This window comes from Schistocerca serialis, chromosome 9 (genome assembly GCF_023864345.2).
Source record: "Schistocerca serialis cubense isolate TAMUIC-IGC-003099 chromosome 9, iqSchSeri2.2, whole genome shotgun sequence".
Classification (NCBI taxonomy): domain Eukaryota; kingdom Metazoa; phylum Arthropoda; class Insecta; order Orthoptera; family Acrididae; genus Schistocerca; species Schistocerca serialis.
In genome coordinates, this window is record NC_064646.1 from 67,038,531 (window position 1) to 67,058,824 (window position 20,294).

General features: G+C 46.8%; 1 protein-coding gene and 1 non-coding gene across 2 annotated transcripts in view; both read right to left on the reverse strand.

Annotated features, from left to right (window-relative positions):
* Positions 1-20,294, reverse strand: part of LOC126419216 (calcium uniporter protein, mitochondrial) — a gene marked incomplete in the record, with an annotated part of 2,318,083 nt that overhangs the window by 1,169,055 nt on the left and 1,128,734 nt on the right.
* On the reverse strand, positions 19,905-19,979 carry Trnas-cga (transfer RNA serine (anticodon CGA)). Its single transcript has one exon. It is a non-coding gene; the product is annotated as a tRNA-Ser (tRNA).

The window sequence follows — 20,294 nt, forward strand, 5'->3', positions numbered from 1 at the left end:
TAACCGACAGGTAGAAGATGTTGTAATATGCAAATGAATTGCTTTTCAGAGCATTCACACAAGGTTGGCGTCGGTGGCGACACCTACAACATGCTGACATGAGGAAACTTTCCAACCGATTCCTCATACACAAACAGCAGTTGACCGGCGTTGCCTGGTGAAACGTTCTTGTGATGCCTCGTGTAAAGAGGAGAAATGCGTACCATCACGTTTCCGACTTTGATAAAGGTCGCATTGTAGCGTATCGCGATTGCGGTTTATCGTATCACGACATTGCTGCTCGCGTTAGTCGAGATCCAATGACTGTAAGCAGAATATGGAATCGGTGCGTTCAGGAGGGTAATACGGAACGCCGTGCTGGATCCCAGCGGCCTCGTATCACTAGCAGTCGAGATGACAGGCATGTTATCCGCATGGCTGTAACGGATCGTGCAGCCACGTCTCGATCCCTGAGTCAACAGATGGGGACGTTTGCAAGACAACAACCATCAGCACGAACAGTTCGACGACGTTTGCAGCAGCATGGACTATCAGCTCGGAGACCATGGCTGCGGTTACCCTTGACGCTGCATCACAGACAGGAGCGCCTGCGATGGTGTACTCATCGACGAACCTGGGTGCACGAATGGCAAAACGTCATTTTTTCGGATGAATCCAGGTTCTGTTTACAGCATCATGATGGTCGCATCCGCGTTTGATGACATCGCGATGAACGCACATTGGAAGCGTGTATTCGTCATCGCCATACTGGCGTATCACCTGGCGTGATGGTATTGGGTGCCATTGGTTACACGTCTCGGTCACCTCTTGCTCGCATTGGCGGCACTTTGAACAGTGGACGTTACATTTCAGATGTGTTACGACCCGTGGCTCTACCCTTCATTCGATCCCTGCGAATCCCTACATTTCAGCAGGATAATGCACGACCGCATGTTCCAGGTCCTGTACGGGCCTTTCTGGATACAGGAAATGTTCGACTGCTGCCCTGGCCAGCACATTCTCCAGATCTTTCACTAATTGAAAACATCTGGTCAATGGTGGCCGAGCAACTGGCTCGTCACAATACGACAGTCACTTCTCTTGATGAACTGTGGTATCGTTTTGAAGCTGCATGGGCAGCTGTACCTGTACACGCCATCCAAGCTCTGTTTGACTCAATGCCCAGGCGTATCAAGGCCGTTACTACGGCCAGAGGTGGTTGTTCTGGGTACTGATTTCTCAGGATCTTTGCACGCAAATTGTTTGAAAATGTAATCACATGTCAGTTCTAGAATAATATATTTGTCCAATCATCTGCATTTCTTCTTGGTGTAGCAATTTTAATGGCCAGTAGTGTAGTTCTAAGTCTAGGCGAGTGTTGACCTCAGATGTTGAGTCCCATAGTTCTTAGAGCCATTTGAACGAAGTATTCGAGGTAAACTGTGCGACCATTATGATGTCGCCATCGTTCCTCTATTCTTGAAAATCAGGCGGGCGGTTAATTAGGGCGCGTGCAGAAGCAGGGTGTTTTTCCTCTTTCTCGATACGCTAATGCGATCCGACATTAGTACTGGCACAAAGTACCATCAGTCACGCACTGTGCTGTGGCTTGTGGAACGTATGTAGATGTAGATAAGCTCGGATTGAATAAAAGTGGCGAATGATATGGGCCCTGTCCTTTTCGAACAAATCGCGAAAATGGTCGTCTTGGGAAAACCACGGAAAACCTAAACGTGCATGGCCATGTGAGGACCTGAACACTTGTCCCCTGACATCTGGTTAAGAGCCTATACTACAGCGCCATTCTACACGATTCGTCGGAGGAGACACTTAAATACTTTCTCAAGACGTTTTCCCCGTTAACAGTGGCAAACTGAATTTTACGCGTGTACACACACACACACACACACACACACACACACACACACACACACACACACACACGCTGTGACATGTCATCTGCTGCCCACAACTCTCTCACATTGGTCGTAGCAAAGTCTGAGGTAATGCCGGTCACGAACCATTCCTCCCGGAGTCAAAGGTTTAGCACCGTTGCACTCGGAGTCTCTGACTTCTTCCGGTCGATCAGAAAGCACAGGATATTCAAATCGGTGGATCTAGCTGACTGCCTTCTCTATCTGTCCCAAGTTATCTAGACATAAAATTTTTCATAGACTTCCGTGGTTGTATTTGGTTGACAGAGATTAGAAATGCAAGAAATGAGAGAAGAGGAAAAGTATCAAAGATCGATTACTATGTTCTAAATAGAAAGTCCGAATTCCGTCCGGTCAATTCTGTGTAAAATTAGCTTCATGGGTTTGGTAGGACATAAGGTGATTTCTCTACGTAATAGGATGTAACTGCCAGTATGAAGGAAAAGGTCTGTTAACTGTAACTGAATTTAAATTGATAGTAACGTTCTTAGCTTTGCTATGGAAAGTAGGAAAAAATGCTTCTGTGGAAGGCCGCAAGAATTATGAACCGTAAAGGACATATTTTTAACAAGAAAATGATTGGCTGTGAAAAATTGACCGTGACTGATTTTATGAACGGGTTCGACAACGCTGACTGAAATAGCACCGGAAATTTTACAAGATTTAAGTTTTTGATTTCATGTCAGAGGTTAGGCTAAACAATAATTGGACTGATTTTGTAATAAACAGCGCAGGCCTTCGTGTCAGACGCTACACTGCCGAGTCACGAGGCATTTCCGCTCTCCATTCCAGCTACGCGTTCACTTGACCCCTCAGTCGGACCACGGCCTCCGTTTGTATCAGGCGTTATATCTTGTAGCTCCTCGAAAAAAAAAATGCTTACTTTATTGAAAGAGAAACGCATTAATATGAAGTTTTAGTACCGGCCGGTGTGGCTGTGCGGTTCTAGGCACTTCAGTCTGGAACCGCGTGACCGGTACGGTCGCAGGTTCGAATCCTGCCTCGGGCATGGATGTGTGTGATGTCCTTAGGTTAATTAGGTTTAAGTAGTTCTAAGTCTAGGAGACTGATGACCTCAGATGTTAAGTGCCTTGGTGCTCAGATCCATTTGAACCAACATTGCGAGCTATGTGACACGATGCATTGTCATGCTGGTAGATGGCAACAAGCCGAGGAAAAATAAACTGTATGTAGAGATGGACACGGTCCTCTAGTGCAGAGGCATATTTGTGCTGGTCGATTGCCGCTTACAGAATGATGAGCTCACCCCGGGAATGCCACGAAAACATTCTCCACACCATAACGCTTCCGCATCCGTCCCGAACGCTACCGACGATAGTTGCAGGATGTCTGCTTTCACACGTTTCACGTCAGACGGAACATAAAACTTGGTTTATCTGAGAAGGCCACCTGTCACCCCTTAAGTGGACGTTCAGTTGGGTAAGTCGCCGATGAACATCAGGCAGCGTGGGTACTTGAACCAGGCGCCTACGCGGAGGCTCACACGCAACAATGTTTGCTGAACGGTTTGTTGAGGTGACACTGTTGGTAGACACTTGGTTCATTTGAGTGGTCAGTTGCTTCGCAGTTACACGTCTATTCGCCTGTACATATCTCCGCTGCTGTCGTCTATGGTCCATGGGGCACCGTAGTTACCCTATGCCGGTTTTAGATAACGCCATTCTGCCATGTACGTTTTACGCTAACCATGACCGCACACAAACACTTTACAAAATTGGCCGTTTCGGAAATGCTTCCCCCGTTGGGGGAACAACTGCATCGTTTTCAGCCCCCCACACACATCCACGCCCGAGGCAGGAGTCGAGCCTGCGACCACCGTAGCAGCAGCACGGTTCCGGACTGAAGCGCCTAGCACCGCTCGGCCACACAGACCGGCACGTAAGAAGTGATGTGAGGCTTTCTTAGATTAATTTTAAACATGTGATAAAGTTTAATTCATATTTGTTTATAATGCTGAATACGTTATCAATAGCAACCATTAATCGACTTGTTTCAGACATTTTATAACAGATTTTATTAATGCTGTAATAAAGATATTCACACGAAGCATGCCTTCAACTCCCGCCAAAAGTGCGTTACGAAGCGAAATGATTCGGACTGTCTGGTCAGTCCGGAGCGAGGGGTTCAACACAGTAGTTCTCGTCACAGACCGCTAGATTAAGGTCTCGGATGCATAGCATATAAAATTGTATTAAAATAATGCGACTGCGCATGCAAAGCAGAGAAGAGCAGAGTAACATTCGTGAACATGTTATATACAAGACTTAACGTGACAAAACCGTGATTAATTATAATATGATCTGTGAAACGTGTGACTTTGTAGACGCACATAATCATAACGTTTTTTAATCAGTTTAGAGCTTTATCTGCTTCGTGTGTCATGAAAAAAAATCTTTTAGCATCCCTAATTTGGAACTTATCACGTCCCTGAGTAGGATCGAGAGCCGTAACTATCGCACCACTTATTTTACAGCCTCACTTCAAGAACAATGAACTCGCGAACTATGCACTACATCTGCGACGTTTGTAGAAGATCTGAGGTTAGTGAAGCATGGCGTAGTCTAGACCCCTCGTACGTCCTGCATCTCCAGCACAAATGGAAACCGTTTACACGTCATTTGTGGTAACACGGTGGAGTGAAAGTAAAGGAGGAATCAATATGGGGAAAGACAGTTGATTTGCAGACTATTACAAAAGCCAACAAATTCAAACTTTTTTCTGTATCTGATTTGTAAATGGGTGTATTTTCCTACCTTTGGCGCGATGAAACCACTAGTAAAATCAGTTTCTTTCTATCACGTCGTATTTCCTAGATGCGCAATGGAATCAAAAACTGCGTTGGTGAACACTGACAGAATGAAAACAAAAAGGAATAAATATTCAGAACTTCAGAAATCAGTACTGTTTAAAAGTACACACGAACGTTAAACGTCCAGTTTAGATCACAACTTACTTTTAACTGCAATCTTGAGCATTCGAAAAACGTCACTAAGACGATGTTTGGACTCTCCCTAAAAGACTCCAGCAATAGTCGACCGTTACTGAGGCGTCCCAATGAGCTTGGTAACGTTGTTCCATCGTACATATTTCTTGGTGAAAGAATCAAACCTGCTCATTATTTACGGCTCACAAATTTTCTGACAAGCAATCAGGGTCGAAATGCAAGAAGTAAATTTTAAGTGTCGTTCCACACACTACGTTCTTTATACTGTCTAACAGACCATTCACAATGGAAACATTGTTATCACCTAGTATGTTGCCAAGCAAGCCGTCCACAATTGCTTCGAAAGAGGATCAAGCAGTTAATTTGATATTTGTGAATTTTATATCAAAGTTTGCAGATGAACTGAAGATACATCCGAAAAGTTAATGTCTAGTTCTGCTTGAATGCCCTGCAATATTGCTGAGGCAGAAGGAACAGCCTGAAAAGTGGTCTTTAGGTCTTTAGGCTCACACCACACCACCATACAACCTCAATAGCGAATGGCGCGGCTGAGCATTTTCCCTTCAACCATTCGGATAACGTTTTAGTGTAAAACTTTTTATCTTGATCGCCAACAGAACAACCAAAATACAATTTGTATGCGTTCTTAACTCGATCAAAAATTAATTTTCTTTTAGATTTTTGGGTGAACCTCTCATACATTTAGCAAAAGTTGTTGGGTTGGTTTAGCCAACAATGATCTACATCTACATTTATACTCCTCAAGCCACCCAACGGTGTGTGGCGGAGGGCACTTTGCGTGCCACTGTCATTACCTCCCTTTTCTGTTCCAGTCGCGTATGGTTCGCGGGAAGAACGACTGCCGAAAAGCCTCCGTGCGCGCTCGAATGTCTCTAATTTTACGTTCGTGGTCCCCTCAGGAGGTATAAGTAGGGGGAAACAATATATTCGATACCTCATCCAGAAACGCACCCTCTCGAAACCTGGACAGCAAGCTACACCGCGATGCAGAGCGCCTCTCTTGCAGAGTCTGCCACTTGAGTTTGCTAAACATCTCCGTAACGCTATCACGCTTACCAAGAACCCTGTGACGAAACGCGCCGCTCTTCTTTGGATCTTCTCTATCTCCTCCGTCAACCCAACCTGGTACGAATCCCACACTGATGAGCAATACACAAGTATAGGCCGAACGAGTGTTTAGTAAGCGACCTCCTTTGTTGACGGACTACATATTCTAAGGACTCTCCCAATCAATCTCAATCTGGTACCCACCTTACCAACAATTAATTTTATATGATCATTCCACTTCAAATCGTTCCGCACGCATACTTCCAGATATTTTACAGAAGTAACTGCTACCAGTGTTTGTTCCGGTATCATATAATTATACAATAAAGGATCCTTCTTTCTATGTATTCGCAATACATTACATTTGTCTATGTTAAGGGTCAGTTGCCACTCCCTGCACCAAGTGCCTATCCGCTGCAGATCTTCCTGCATTTCGCTACAATTTTCTAATGCTGCAGCTTCTCTGTATACGACAGTATCATCCGCGAAAAGCCGCATGGATGTTTGTCAGTTGGCATTTTCACGAAGTGTAAGTTTTAAACACCACAACGCTAGACTATCTGTCACAAGAAACACTCACTGAGGTAACAAAAACTTGCGGAACGCTGTTGGGTTGAGGTAAGTATGATGCGAATTACACCATCCGTGTTTCAAAAAAATGGTTCGAATGGCTCTGAGCACTATGGGACTTGACTGCTGAGGTCATCAGTCCCCTGGACTTAGAACTACTTAAACCTAACTAACGTAAGGACAGCACACACATCCATGCCCGAGGCAGGATGCGAACCTGCGACCGTAGCGGCCACGCGGTTCCAGACTGTAGCGCCTAGAACCACTCGGCCACTCCGGCCGGCATCCGTGTTTCAACATGCATTAGATCATGTAGACTCTTTCGCACTACGGATTACACTGAGGTGAATAAGTCATGGGATAGCGATATGCACATGCAGAGTCGGCGGTAGTATTGCGTGAAAATGGTATAAAAGGACAGTTGATTGGAGGACCTGTCATTTGCGCTCATGAAATTCAGGTGAAAAGGATTCCGATGTCGTTATGGCCGCACCACGGGAAGCAACAACACTTTGAACGCGAAATGGTAGTTGAAGGTAGTAGACTCATCGAACATTACGTTTCGGAAGTCGTTACGGAATTAAATATTCCGAGACCCACGGTGTCAAGCGTGTACCGAGAATACCAAATTTCAGGCAATACCGCTCACCGAGGACAACGCAATGGCCGAAGGGCTTCACGTAACGACCCAAAACAACGGCGTTTGCGTGGAGTTGCTACTGCTAACAGACAAGCGATACTGCGTGAAATAACCGCATTAGTGAATGCGGGACATACGACGAGCGTATAATTAGGGCAGTGCGGCAAAATTTGGCGTTAATTGGCTATGGCAGCAGACGACCGACGCGAGTGCCTTTGCTATCAGCACGACATCGCCTGCAGCGCCTCTGCTGGGCTCTTGACCATTATGGTTGAACTCTACACGACTGGGAAACCATGGCCTGCTCAGATGGGTCGCGATTTCAGTTGGTAAGAGCTGATGGTTCTGTTGGAGTATGGCGCAGCCCCCGCGGAACCATGGGCTCAAGGTGTCCATAAGGCACTGAGCAAGCTGGTGGTGGCTCAGCGACGGTGTAGGCCGTGTTTACATGTAACGGACTGGGTCCTCTGGTCCAACGGAAACTATAATTGGCCGGCCGGATTGGCCGTGCGGTTCTAGGCGCTACAGTCTGGAACCGAACGACCGCTACGGTCGCAGGTTCGAATCCTGCCTCGGGCATGGATATGTGGGAGGTCCTTAGGTTAGTTAGGTTTAATTAGTTCTAAGTTCTAGGCGACTGATGACCTCAGAAGTTAAGTAGCATAGTGCTCAGAGCCATTTGAACCTATAATTGACTGGAAATGGGTACGTTCGGCTACTTGGAGACCATCTGCAGTCATTCGCGGACTTCATGTTCCCAAACAACGACGGAAATGAAACTTCCTGGCAGATTAAAACTGTGTGCCGGACCCAGACTCGAACTCGGGACCTTTACCTTTCGCGGGAAAGCGCTCTACCAACTGAGCTACCCAAGCATGACTCACGCCCCGTCCTCACAGCTCTACTTCTGCTAGTACCTCGTCTCCTACCTTTCAAGGTCCCGAGTTCGAGTCTCGGCCCGGCACACAGTTTTAATCTGCCAGGAAGTTTCATATCAGCGCACACTCCGCTGCAGAGTGAAAATCTCATTCTGGAAACATCCCCCCAGGCTGTGGCTAGGCCATGTCTCCGCAATATCCTTTCTTTCAGGAGTGCCAGTTCTGCAAGCTTCGCAGGAGAGCTTCTGTGACGTTTGGAAGGTGTAGGAGACGAGATACTGGCGGAATTAAAGCTGTGAGGACGGGGCGTGAGTCGTGCTTGGGTAGCTCAGATGGTAGAGCACTTGCCTGCGAACCGCAAAGGTCCCGAGTTCGAGTCACTGTCCGGCACACAGTTTTAATCTGCCAGAAAGTTTCATATCAGCGCACACTCCGCTGCAGAGTGAAAATCTCATTCTGGAACGACGGAAATTTTTATCAATTACAATGTGCCACGTCACCGGGCGACAGTTTCTCGCGATTGGTTTGAAGAACATTCTGGACAATTCGAGTGAATGATTTGGCCACCCAGATCGCCTGACATGAATCCCATCGAACATTCATGGGACATAAACGAGAGGTCAGTTCGTGCACAAAATCCAGCACCGGCAACACTTTCAATTACGGACGGCGACAGAGGCAGGTTGAACTTGATTACGTAGGCTTTCCCGGCGTAATAAGTCATGAAAGTCTCTTCGGGTTTGCTGCCGGATCCTAAAATCAAGTTAAGAAACCCGGGGTGTACAAAATTCCGTGTCAATGTGGGAAAACTTACGTTGGCCGTTCTATTCGCACAGTGCATGACAGGTGTGTGGAACATTGCCGTCATACGAGGCTACAACAGCCGGAAAAATCGGCGGTAGCAGAACACTGCCTAAATGAGGGACACAAAATGAAATTTGAGGAAACTGTTGTGGTTGCCAACATTTCCGGTTTTCGGAACAGTGTCTATAAAGAGGCCATTGAAATTAGGTTGGATAATAATTTAATCAACAGAGACAATGGGTTTCCTCTTAGTAAAACGTGGAATCCTGTATTATCTCGCATCAAAACTGAACGTTCTTCGGTGCGGCCTTGATTGCGATATATCGTTGCCAGCAGTGTTTCACTACGGGCGGCACCACCTCCCTGTTTTGGAAGGCAGAAACCGTGATGGGCGGCGCATGCGCCATGTACTGAACAATGGCCTATATAGGACGTCGCTATGCAACATGGCGTCAGTTCTCAGCGGGACTCATCAGCAGAAGCAGCATTTTCCTGAAGATAGCGAACAGTTGGATCGCCGAAATATCGAGTTAAGTTGATTTTAGGATCCGGCAGCGAACCCGAAGAGACTTTCAGGATAGACTTGTTGAGTCCCTGCCACGTCAGGTTTCTGCGCCACGCTGGGCATAACGAGGTCACACACGATATTAGCAGGCATCCCGTCACTTTTGCCACCTCAGTGTATCTTGTCATCAAGTGAATAAAGCCTTTACGACAGCAGCCATCTAGTGACGGTCTGTACATCTTCCTGTGCAAAACAACAAAAATAGAAACATTTGACATCTAAACAACAGGATAGTTAACAGTGAAATACTGAAACTAAACAATTAAAATACCCTCAAAAACTCTTACGTGCAAGATCATTTCGGAAGTTAGATTCGGAACCTACGCAACTAATTGATGTATTACATCCCACATGGAAAATGACTGTTGAGTAGTGTTGTTATCACATTCGATTGTTCAGTTAACATTTGACTAGGCGAGTAGTCTGTACAACCCTTCATATCAATCTCATCTTGATCAACAAACATTTCTATGTTATTCTATCGCGACATAGTTTTTCCCCCTTTTCTCTCAAACGCCGTACGAACAGCGTGGCTGCGAACGCAGACCAACTACAGAGAAACTCTAAACTGCCAGGTGAAACGTGTAACGCTGCTCTGCTTCGCTCTGCCCACCGTTTCGGAAACCGGACGCGGTAATTGGTAGCCGCGGAGCGCCGCCAGGTCTCGTTTGCTGCGCAAACAGCCACAGAGGCGCCGCAGCGCGGACACGGGCTCTGCGTTTACACGACCAGACGTACGCTCCGGCTGTTTGGAGGCGCATCACCAGGCTGTGAGGCAGGGGCGGGCTGGGTGGGTGGGTTTCCAGCCGACAACAGCACGGAGTGTTTCACAGGACCCTCACTGCGGGACGGGCACGTCCGTGCCTGTAAATAATTAAAACGGCCCTCAGTACCACTGCCCCCAAAGTGGTAGCGCTGAGTGCGGACCGTTGGCTGGACTAGGACGGTAAATGCAACGTGCGACGTAAATACACTCCTGGAAATGGAAAAAAGAACACATTGACACCGGTGTGTCAGACCCACCATACTTGCTCCGGACACTGCGAGAGGGCTGTACAAGCAATGATCACACGCACGGCACAGCGGACACACCAGGAACCGCGGTGTTGGCCGTCGAATGGCGCTAGCTGCGCAGCATTTGTGCACCGCCGCCGTCAGTGTCAGCCAGTTTGCCGTGGCGTGGCATACGGAGCTCCATCGCAGTCTTTAACACTGGTAGCATGCCGCGACAGCGTGGACGTGAACCGTATGTGCAGTTGACGGACTTTGAGCGAGGGCGTATAGTGGGCATGCGGGAGGCCGGGTGGACGTACCGCCGAATTGCTCAACACGTGGGGCGTGAGGTCTCCACAGTACATCGATGTTGTCGCCAGTGGTCGGCGGAAGGTGCACGTGCCCGTCGACCTGGGACCGGACCGCAGCGACGCACGGATGCACGCCAAGACCGTAGGATCCTACGCAGTGCCGTAGGGGACCGCACCGCCACTTCCCAGCAAATTAGGGACACTGTTGCTCCTGGGGTATCGGCGAGGACCATTCGCAACCGTCTCCATGAAGCTGGGCTACGGTCCCGCACACCGTTAGGCCGTCTTCCGCTCACGCCCCAACATCGTGCAGCCCGCCTCCAGTGGTGTCACGACAGGCGTGAATGGAGGGACGAATGGAGACGTGTCGTGTTCAGCGATGAGAGTCGCTTCTGCCTTGGTGCCAATGATGGTTGTATGCGTGTTTGGCGCCGTGCAGGTGAGCGCCACAATCAGGACTGCATACGACCGAGGCACACAGGGCCAACACCCGGCATCATGGTGTGGGGAGCGATCTCCTACACTGGCCGTACACCACTGGTGATCGTCGAGGGGACACTGAATAGTGCACGGTACATCCAAATCGTCATCGAACCCATCGTTCTACCATTCCTAGACCGGCAAGGGAACTTGCTGTTCCAACAGGACAATGCACGTCCGCATGTATCCCGTGCCACCCAACGTGCTCTAGAAGGTGTAAGTCAACTACCCTGGCCAGCAAGATCTCCGGATCTGTCCCCCATTGAGCATGTTTGGGACTGGATGAAGCGTCGTCTCACGCGGTCTGCACGTCCAGCACGAACGCTGGTCCAACTGAGGCGCCAGGTGGAAATGGCATGGCAAGCCGTTCCACAGGACTACATCCAGCATCTCTACGATCGTCTCCATGGGAGAATAGCAGCCTGCATTGCTGCGAAAGGTGGATATACAGTGTACTAGTGCCGACATTGTGCATGCTCTGTTGCCTGTGTCTATGTGCCTGTGGTTCTGTCAGTGTGATCATGTGATGTATCTGACCCCAGGAATGTGTCAATAAAGTTTCCCCTTCCTGGGACAATGAATTCACGGTGCTCTTATTTCAATTTCCAGGAGTGTAGATTAGGCGCTGGAGGCCACCTCTTTTAAGTGTCCTATCCACGTGTGTGTCCGTGTGCGGTGCTCGGCTGCCGGACGTCTACTCTGACAAGGGAACCTATCCATCGCACCCCCCACAGATTTAGTTATAAGTTGGCACAATGTACAGGCCTTGAAAAACTGAACACAGATCAATCCAGAAAACATGAAGAAGTTGTATGGAACTATAAAAAAAAAAAGCAAAATATACAAACTGGGTAGTCCATGCGCAAGATAGGCAACATCAAGGTTACTGTGAGCTCAGGAGCGTCGTCGTCCCGTGGTTAGCGTGAGTTACTGAGGTCCTTGGTTCAAGTCTTCCCTCGAGTGAAAAGTTTACTTTCTTTATTTTCGCAAAGTTATGATCTGTCCGTTCGTTCATTGATGTCTCTGTTCACTATAATAAGTTTAGTGTCTGTGTTTTGCGACCGAACCGCAAAACCGTGCGATTAGTAGACGAAAGGACGTGCCTCTCCAATGGGAACCGAAAACATTTGATCGCAAGGTCATAGGAAAACACATCTGATATACTCTATACGACACTGGTGACGGCATGTGCGTCACATGACAGGAATATGTTGTCGACCCACCTCACTTGTACACTTGGCGAATGGGTAATAAGATTCTTCTACCTTGCCCGATTTAGGTTTTCTTGTGGATGTGATAATCACTCCCAAAAAGTGACGAAAATAAAAAATTAAACTTTTCACTCGAGGGAAGACTTGAAGCAAGGACCTCTCATTCCGCAGCTGCTCACGCTAACCACGGGACCACGGCGCTCCTGAGTTCACATTCTCCTTGATCTTGCTTAGCTTGCGCATGGAATACTCAGTTTGTAAATTTTGCTTATTTTTTTTTTTTCATAGTTCCACACAACTTCTTCCTGTTTTCTCGATTGATCTGTGTTCAGTTTTTCAAGGCCTATCCACTGTGCCAACTTATAACTAAATCTGACGGGGGTGCGATGGGGAGGTTCCCTTGTTGAGTAGCTGCGGAACGACAGGAATATCTCGGACTACCGAGTTCTTTACACTCACTACATTGGCATTTCGTTTCAGCATCTCTCGTTACGAGTAGCATTTCACGTACGTCTGTCAAAGACCACATATGCTCTTGGATTTCCTTAGCTCATGTACATCACGGAAGTGATTAAACTACGTAAGGGGGGCGTTCAATATGTAATGAAACATTTTTTTTCTTCTCTCAGCTAATTTCGGTTAAGAAATGCGGAATTTGTGTGAAATATTCCCGCTTCAACCCCTCCAGTTTCCCGAGGGTCCTATAGCTGTAGCTGGCGGCGCTACACGTAGCGTTCAAAATGGCGTCTGTAACGGATGCGTTCGAGGCGCAGAGCTCTCATTGGGTTTCTTTTGGCGGAAAACCAGAGCATCGTAGATATCCATAGGCACCTGGAGAATATCTACGGAGACCTGCCCGTGAACAAAGGGGCGGTGAAGCGTCTGTCATCATCGCAACACTGTCGCGCAATCACGTCCGACCTCCCACGTGCCGGCCGGCCGCACACAGCTGTGACTCCTGCAGAGTTGGAACGTGCGGACACTCTCATTCGAGGTGATCGATGCATTCAATCGAACACCTCGTTGCCCAACTGGACGCCTCTATTGGTAGTGCTGACACACTCGTCCCCCAGTTGGCGAACTATATGGTGTGGGCCCACTGGGACCCTTGCCGCCCAGCAGAAGACCATAAAGAGCAACAAAGGATTAACTGTGCGCAGTTTTTCGCTGGCTCTCTGCTTTGTTTTATTATTGCTCGCGTAACAACTAATATATGAGATAAAATATGTTGCTATGAAAAGAGCCCCGATATACTTTTTAGGGATACTGTGCTGTGACTTTCTTTGGATCATTAATTTTCAACAAAACAAATTATGTTATTATTCTGGATCTGGCTTTCGATTAAAGGAACATTTTTTTTCGTTACTGTAACTCGCCATAAAGTTCAACATATCTTCCTTACTTTACAGTTATTGAAAAGGTTACTGAAAATTATTTCGTTATCAGTACTGATGTTACAGTACGCAATGTTTGTTCAACATCAAACTTTTGCAGTGGATTTTTGTTAACAGTAAAACACCAATAAGTACCACGACTAACACGAGAACATGAGACTATTATCAGAGAAAAAGATGTTTTTACTATAATGTTTGCCAGACCAGAACTACGCACAGCAAGATTTCTTTTATGTTATGAAGGTAAATTACCTTTTTGCACTATTAATAAGATATCATCGGCAGCCCGCGTCCACCTGTAAAACAAATCATAAAATCTGCTGCCCTGCCCTGCAATTCCGAAAGCTGAAAGAAATAATTTTAGTTCACTATTACCTGTCCGCTTCTTTGCCGTATGATTGGTTTCATTTAATGCAGTTTGAATGCGCCGCGGCAGCGGCTCGTTCGTTCGTAGCGCAGCTCTGCACCACGAATAATATTTAAATAGCTGAAAATGTCTTAAAAGGATGGGATAAAATACCAGGGAAGCTTATTACAAATCATAATGCAAGTTTTCACTAAGTAACTGTATTCAGAACATTTAAACAGATTAAATTATTACACACCTTTACAAATCAGTACTTAATGGCGTACGTCTCTCAATCTTGAAAAAAGAATGCTACGCAAGCGTACAACGTCACAGGCTCTTCCTACTCACGTAACTCCAAGAAGACGACAGAGAAATTAATGTTCGGTCCCTACTATTTATACTTCTTGTCACATATTCTCATCTTTGTTTGATATTTAATAAGTATCGTCTGTGGCGGTTTCAGTACTCGCCGACACAGATATTATCTTTGCCGGCCAGAGTGGCCGAGCGGTTCTAGGCGCTACAGCCTGTAGCCATGCCACCGCTACGGTCGCAGGTTCGAATCCTGCCTCGGGCATGGATGTGTGTGATGTCCTTAGTTAGGTGTAAGTAGTTCTAAGTTCTAGGGGACTGATGACCACAGCAGTTAAGTCCCATAGTGCTCAGAGCCATTTGAACCATTTAAAAAAAAAATCGGTACATAATTCTATACAAGAACAAAATATGACAGATAATGCTTTCTCTTTATTACATAAAGTTTACACAATCGTTGTCCACGCAATTACAATCATCCAGTTCAATTATTCTTTCCTCCTTTTTTTTTTACCACAAAAAAAATGGCTCTGAGCACTATGAGACTCAACTGCTGAGGTCATTAGTCCCCTAGAACTTAGAACTAGTTAAACCTAACTAACCCAAGGACATCACAAACATCCATGCCCGAGGGAGGATTCGAACCTGCGACCGTAGCGGTCTTGCGGTTCCAGACTGCAGCGCCTTTAACCGCACGGCCACTTCGGCCGGCTTTTTTACCACATATAATATGTGTTTTGCGAAGAGACGTTACAAGTTGCTTGTGCCTTGCGAGGATGATCGTGACAATTTTTTGTCGGACATCGTCACAGATGATGAAACATGGGTTCACCACTTCGAACCGGAAGCAAAACTGTAATTCATGCATTGGCGCCACATCACCTCTCCTTCGAAGACAAAGGTGGACGCCTTCCTCTCAGCCAGTAAAGTCATAGCGACGGTCTTCCGAGACTCTGAAGGGGTTATTCTGTTTGATGACCTCGCTCGTGGAGCAACGATAAACTGTGAAGAGTATTGTGCTACCCTCAGGGAACTGAAGAAACGATTTCATCGTGTTCGTTGCCAAAAAAATGCTTCTCTTTCTCCAAGTCGACGCATGGCCTCGGCCTCACACAAGTGTGTGCACTGGGGAGCAGACCAGAAAGCTTCACTGCACTGTTCTTCCTCACCCACAGCACAGTCCGGATCCCGCGTCTTCCGACTTCCACCTCTTTGGTGCAATGAAGGGTGCACTCCGCGAGAAGCAGTACGTGGGTGTTGGGGAGGTTACTGACGCAGCGAGACGTTGGCTCCGATGTCGACCGGTAGAGTGGTACCACGCCGGCATACACGCCCCCCCAATGAGGTGGCGTAAGGACGTCTCATTGAAAGGAGATGACGCTGAAAAATAGGCTTTTGTTGCTAAAAGAGTGGGAATAATATGGTGTATTGGATCCTGAATGAAACCAACCTGCTTTCAGAAAAAAATGTGTTACATTACGTACTGAACTCGCCGCATAGATTTATTTCAATAGTACCTAAGGAGTTCAGCTGTCAAAACCCTGTGCATCAAGAACTATCAATAAAGAAGAGCCATATGAAGTAGAATTTCACTTATGAACATTAAACCTAGGTCACTTCACACAATCCAAGTCTGCGTTGGATTCGGTAAATGGTCCCATATACGAGGGCTGTCCAGAAAGTAAGTTACGATCGGTCGCGAAATGGAAACGACTATGAAAATCCGATAAAGCTTTGCAAAGATGTGTTGGGCAGTGTCTCTAGTATGACTCTAGGTAGAATTATGTCGCTCTTTTCATTCCTGAGCTCTTAGTGAGCGCGTAAAGATGTTACAGAAAATAGTGTCTCCCGCCAAGTACGAGGGCCTGGTGAGAATTTTTCCCTGAAGCTATGCAACCAACATTACATAACTGCCGTGCGGTTTCTTCTTCAAGACAATTCTCAGTCTCATTCTGCAGGGGCAACGAAGATGTTCCTGCATCGTTTCAATTGGAAATGTTTGGTTACCAACAATACAGCCCGTAATTGACTCCCACTGAGTTTCATCTCTGCTCAAACGAACCGCTGGCTATGAAAACAACATTTTGGCACAGATAACGACCTTTAGGCCAGCGTAGAGAATTGGCGGAAAGCACTGGCGGCTGCCTTCTATGATGAGGGTACTGGAAAGTTGGTACAACGCTACGACGAATGTCTGAGTCAGAACGGCGACTACGTAGAGGGGTAGCTGAAAGGTGTAGCTAACTGTTACAAATGAAACATTTCTGATTTTCACTGTGATTTTCATTTCGCGATCAATCGTAACTTACTTTCTGGACAGCCCTCGTGTATTTTAAACTCAAACTGACCGGTCGCATCTTCCCTCCGAATTGGTACAGGGAACGACTGGGGACTGGAACTGGAAACTGCCTCTGACCAAGTTGTTGAAGAACAAGGAGCGGCGGACATTCACTGCCATAATATACCTTTTGAGTTCTTGTAGTCATTATCAGATACTCCGCACATGGAACAAGTCGTGTGACATTTCTGCCACAACGAATCACATGACTGCTGGCAACTGAGTGATTACTCCGCCAGGTGACGAGTGTAATAACTCAAGGAACGGATGGCAGTTGAGCCCAGGTAAAGCTAACAAAACGAGAGACAATCTTATCCCCAAGAATTTGGTGTCCCTGAAGCTGACAAATAGATGTATCAGTTTCAAGAACTGGAAAATTGTGAGTGTGTGTCTGTGCATAGCTCTCCAGCCGAAACTGCAGGCAAATTGATGTGCTGTACTCCATTTCTGTTGCAGATCGAAGGTCAATTGAAAGGTGAAGGCGTCACTTCACATTTTGTAACTTTGCAGGTCAAGTTCCGCTGACGGCTGACTGAGCATTTTCTTTTATTGTTTTTCCGACGACGCAATGCATTTCTCCAGTGGTTTAGCGGAGGCCAAGCAGCCACACGCCGATTCTGCTATGCGACAACCACGCAATACAATTACATCACCTTAACACCGTCACGCTTTCCTACAAATAATGCAGAAATGTGTAGTTAACACACATTTTACCTTCATGGAGAGCTCTCATTTCCTTCAGTATAGGATGGGCAGTTTCGCACCAAGATCTCTCTGCTTCTTCCGGGAAACTGGCGGTGGCGTTTCCCACACATCTTACTCGTTTTTCCATTGACAAGATTTAATCTTCTTCTGGATGTTGCAGTTCTTCTTATTTTCGTGTTTGTTAACAAAAAATGGAGACGAATTCCACCATATGCAGTACACCGTTTTACAGACATGTTTGAGCACATTTATGCTATCTTTACTGGCTTTATTTATCTATTTTTAATCTCAGATTAAGCTGTCCTGTATACTGAGAGCTTCCATCTACTACACAAACTACAGCTTCTCATGGTTTTTAATGTTATGCTTTTTTTCTCCTTGCTTGAGTCATGTTTACTCGCAAATTTCTTCTGCTGTTTTAGATACACATGCATTCTTTGTTAGACAAGGACAGAGGGAGTAAAGCTGCAGTATACACAACTAGCAGCTTCATCTGAGAAAGAAAATAGGCAAATAAACCCACCGAAGGTATCACATAAAGCAATAAAACATGGGTGAAATCAAAACGATAAAACAGTCTCTTGCATAAGGCGGATTCTCCTCTCCATTTGACAAGATTCTTAAAAGAACTGACTATGGCTGCGTTTAGCGGGTTGGTCACGTAACTTTTTCGGCCAGGACATGAGGTGGGAAGCAAGCTTGGGGGGCCACACAGAGCGAAGAACAGCTGTGCTTCTTCAGCTTCAAGAATATCCCAAATATTGAAGCTCTGTGGATGCACAAGGGGAGAGGGGAGGGGAGAAGGGGGAGGCCATTTGGTTCCTCAGAACTGGAAAGAAAGACTGCTAGATACAAGACTGTGCACAGCCAACTTCTCAGTCTATTTTAGACCCACATGAAATAAATAACTGTTACCGTGATTTCGTTTCTCGTTACGATTTTACTTCCTATACCTTGTTGCTCAGGCATATATCTCATCAAAAGTATGCGTACTTCCCTAGGTAAGTGGAAGTGTTTACCACATGCCATTAGAGGCACAACAGCCAATATAAAAGTAGGTGACGAGTACTGCGTTATCAGCGTAATGGATCAGTCAGGCCTGCTCAGTGACTTCCAACGTGGGCCAGTCATCGGATCTCACCTGAGTCACAGATCCATCAAGGACATTCCAACCTCCCTAAAGCCGCCCACGTCGACTGTAGGTGATGCGAATGTCAAGTTGAAACGCGAAGGAACAAACCGAGAGCAGGCGGATCTCATCTACCGACTGACAGGGACCGTCGATCACTGCGGAGGGTGGTTCCAAAAAATCGCACGAAATCTGTGAAAGGAATCACTGTCAGCAGTGCGGTTAGTACAGTGACTGTGCGTGGCGAGTTGCGAGGTCGAGGAGCTCCTCGTAACACACACTCTTCCGTAGTCAGTGATAGTCGAAGCTTGAGGCGGTGTGAAAAGCGACGCCACTGGACAGTAGATTAGTGGAAATGCGTAATCTGGAGTAATGAACCTGTGGCAATCCTATAGAAGGGTGTGGGTTTGGGGAATGTCTGGAGAATTTCACCTGCTATCATTTGCAGCGCCGACAGTGAAGTACCGAGGAGGGGCTGCCACGGTATGGGGCTTCCCCCTGGACTGCGCCTACCAAAACGCGAAATGCGGAAGCCTGTCATCACATTTTACAGCGCTGTGTACTGAGTGCAGCAGAGGAACAGTTCGGAGGGGATGACTGTATCAGGATTACAATATGCTGTGCTATTAACCAGTATCTGTGAGGCAATGGACTGGTCTGACCAAGAGTCCCGAACTGAATCCAAACGAACACGTCTCGGATCAGTAAGAACGTCAACTTCGATCTAGACCCCGAACTTCCGATATCATTACCTTCTCTGCTTCCGGCTCCTGGGTAAGATATGGCTGCCATTCCTCTACAGACATTCAGACACATCATTGAATGACTACTCAGCGGGGTTCAAGCTTTCATAAAGGCAAAGCGTGGGCGCGTAATAATGTCCACTAATAGGTGTCCGGATACCTTTGCTCAGCCAGTGTACGGTCTACAACAGCATCTAGAGAGCAGACTGCTCTCAATCAAGCACTATAACACTTCTTTTTGTTGATATCTAACGGTAATAAACAAATAAATAAATAAATAAATAAAAGCCGCATGAAGCTTGTAACGCAGCGAATTGTTCTCACCTTGCATTGAAAGCGTAGCTTGCCGTGGAGTCGAGAGGAGAGCAGATTTTTATTCTCACGCTGGCAGAGCTGACACTGTGACTACTGGGCCGAGCGAGCCGTGTACGTGACTAAGGCTGCGTGCAACACGTTACACACAGAATCCAGAATGAGATTTTCAGTCTGCAGCGGAGTGTGTGCTGATATGAAACTTCCTGTCAGATTAAAACTGTGTGCCGGACCGAGACTCGAACTCGGGACCTCTGCCTTTCGCGGGCAAGCGCTCTACCAACTGAGCTACCCAAGCATGACGCATTCTCCGTTCACACAGCCTCACTTCTGCCAGTACCTCGTCCCCTACCTTCCAAGGTCCCGAGTTCGAGTCTCGGGTCGACAGAAGCGTCCGATCCCAAGCGTCGGCTTTGACCCGTGACGTAAGGGTGTTGTCGTGTGTGACGTCATGACGGCGCGGAGTTTGGTTTGAGTGTGGCTGTCTCCAGTTCCGTTTTATCTTACTTACTTTTCTGATCTGTTCGTTCTATCTCGTGAGATTTTTTTTTTAAAGACAAAAAACACTAATCAGCTACTGAAGCATCTTTATCTTCTATGGGTTGCAGGGGTTA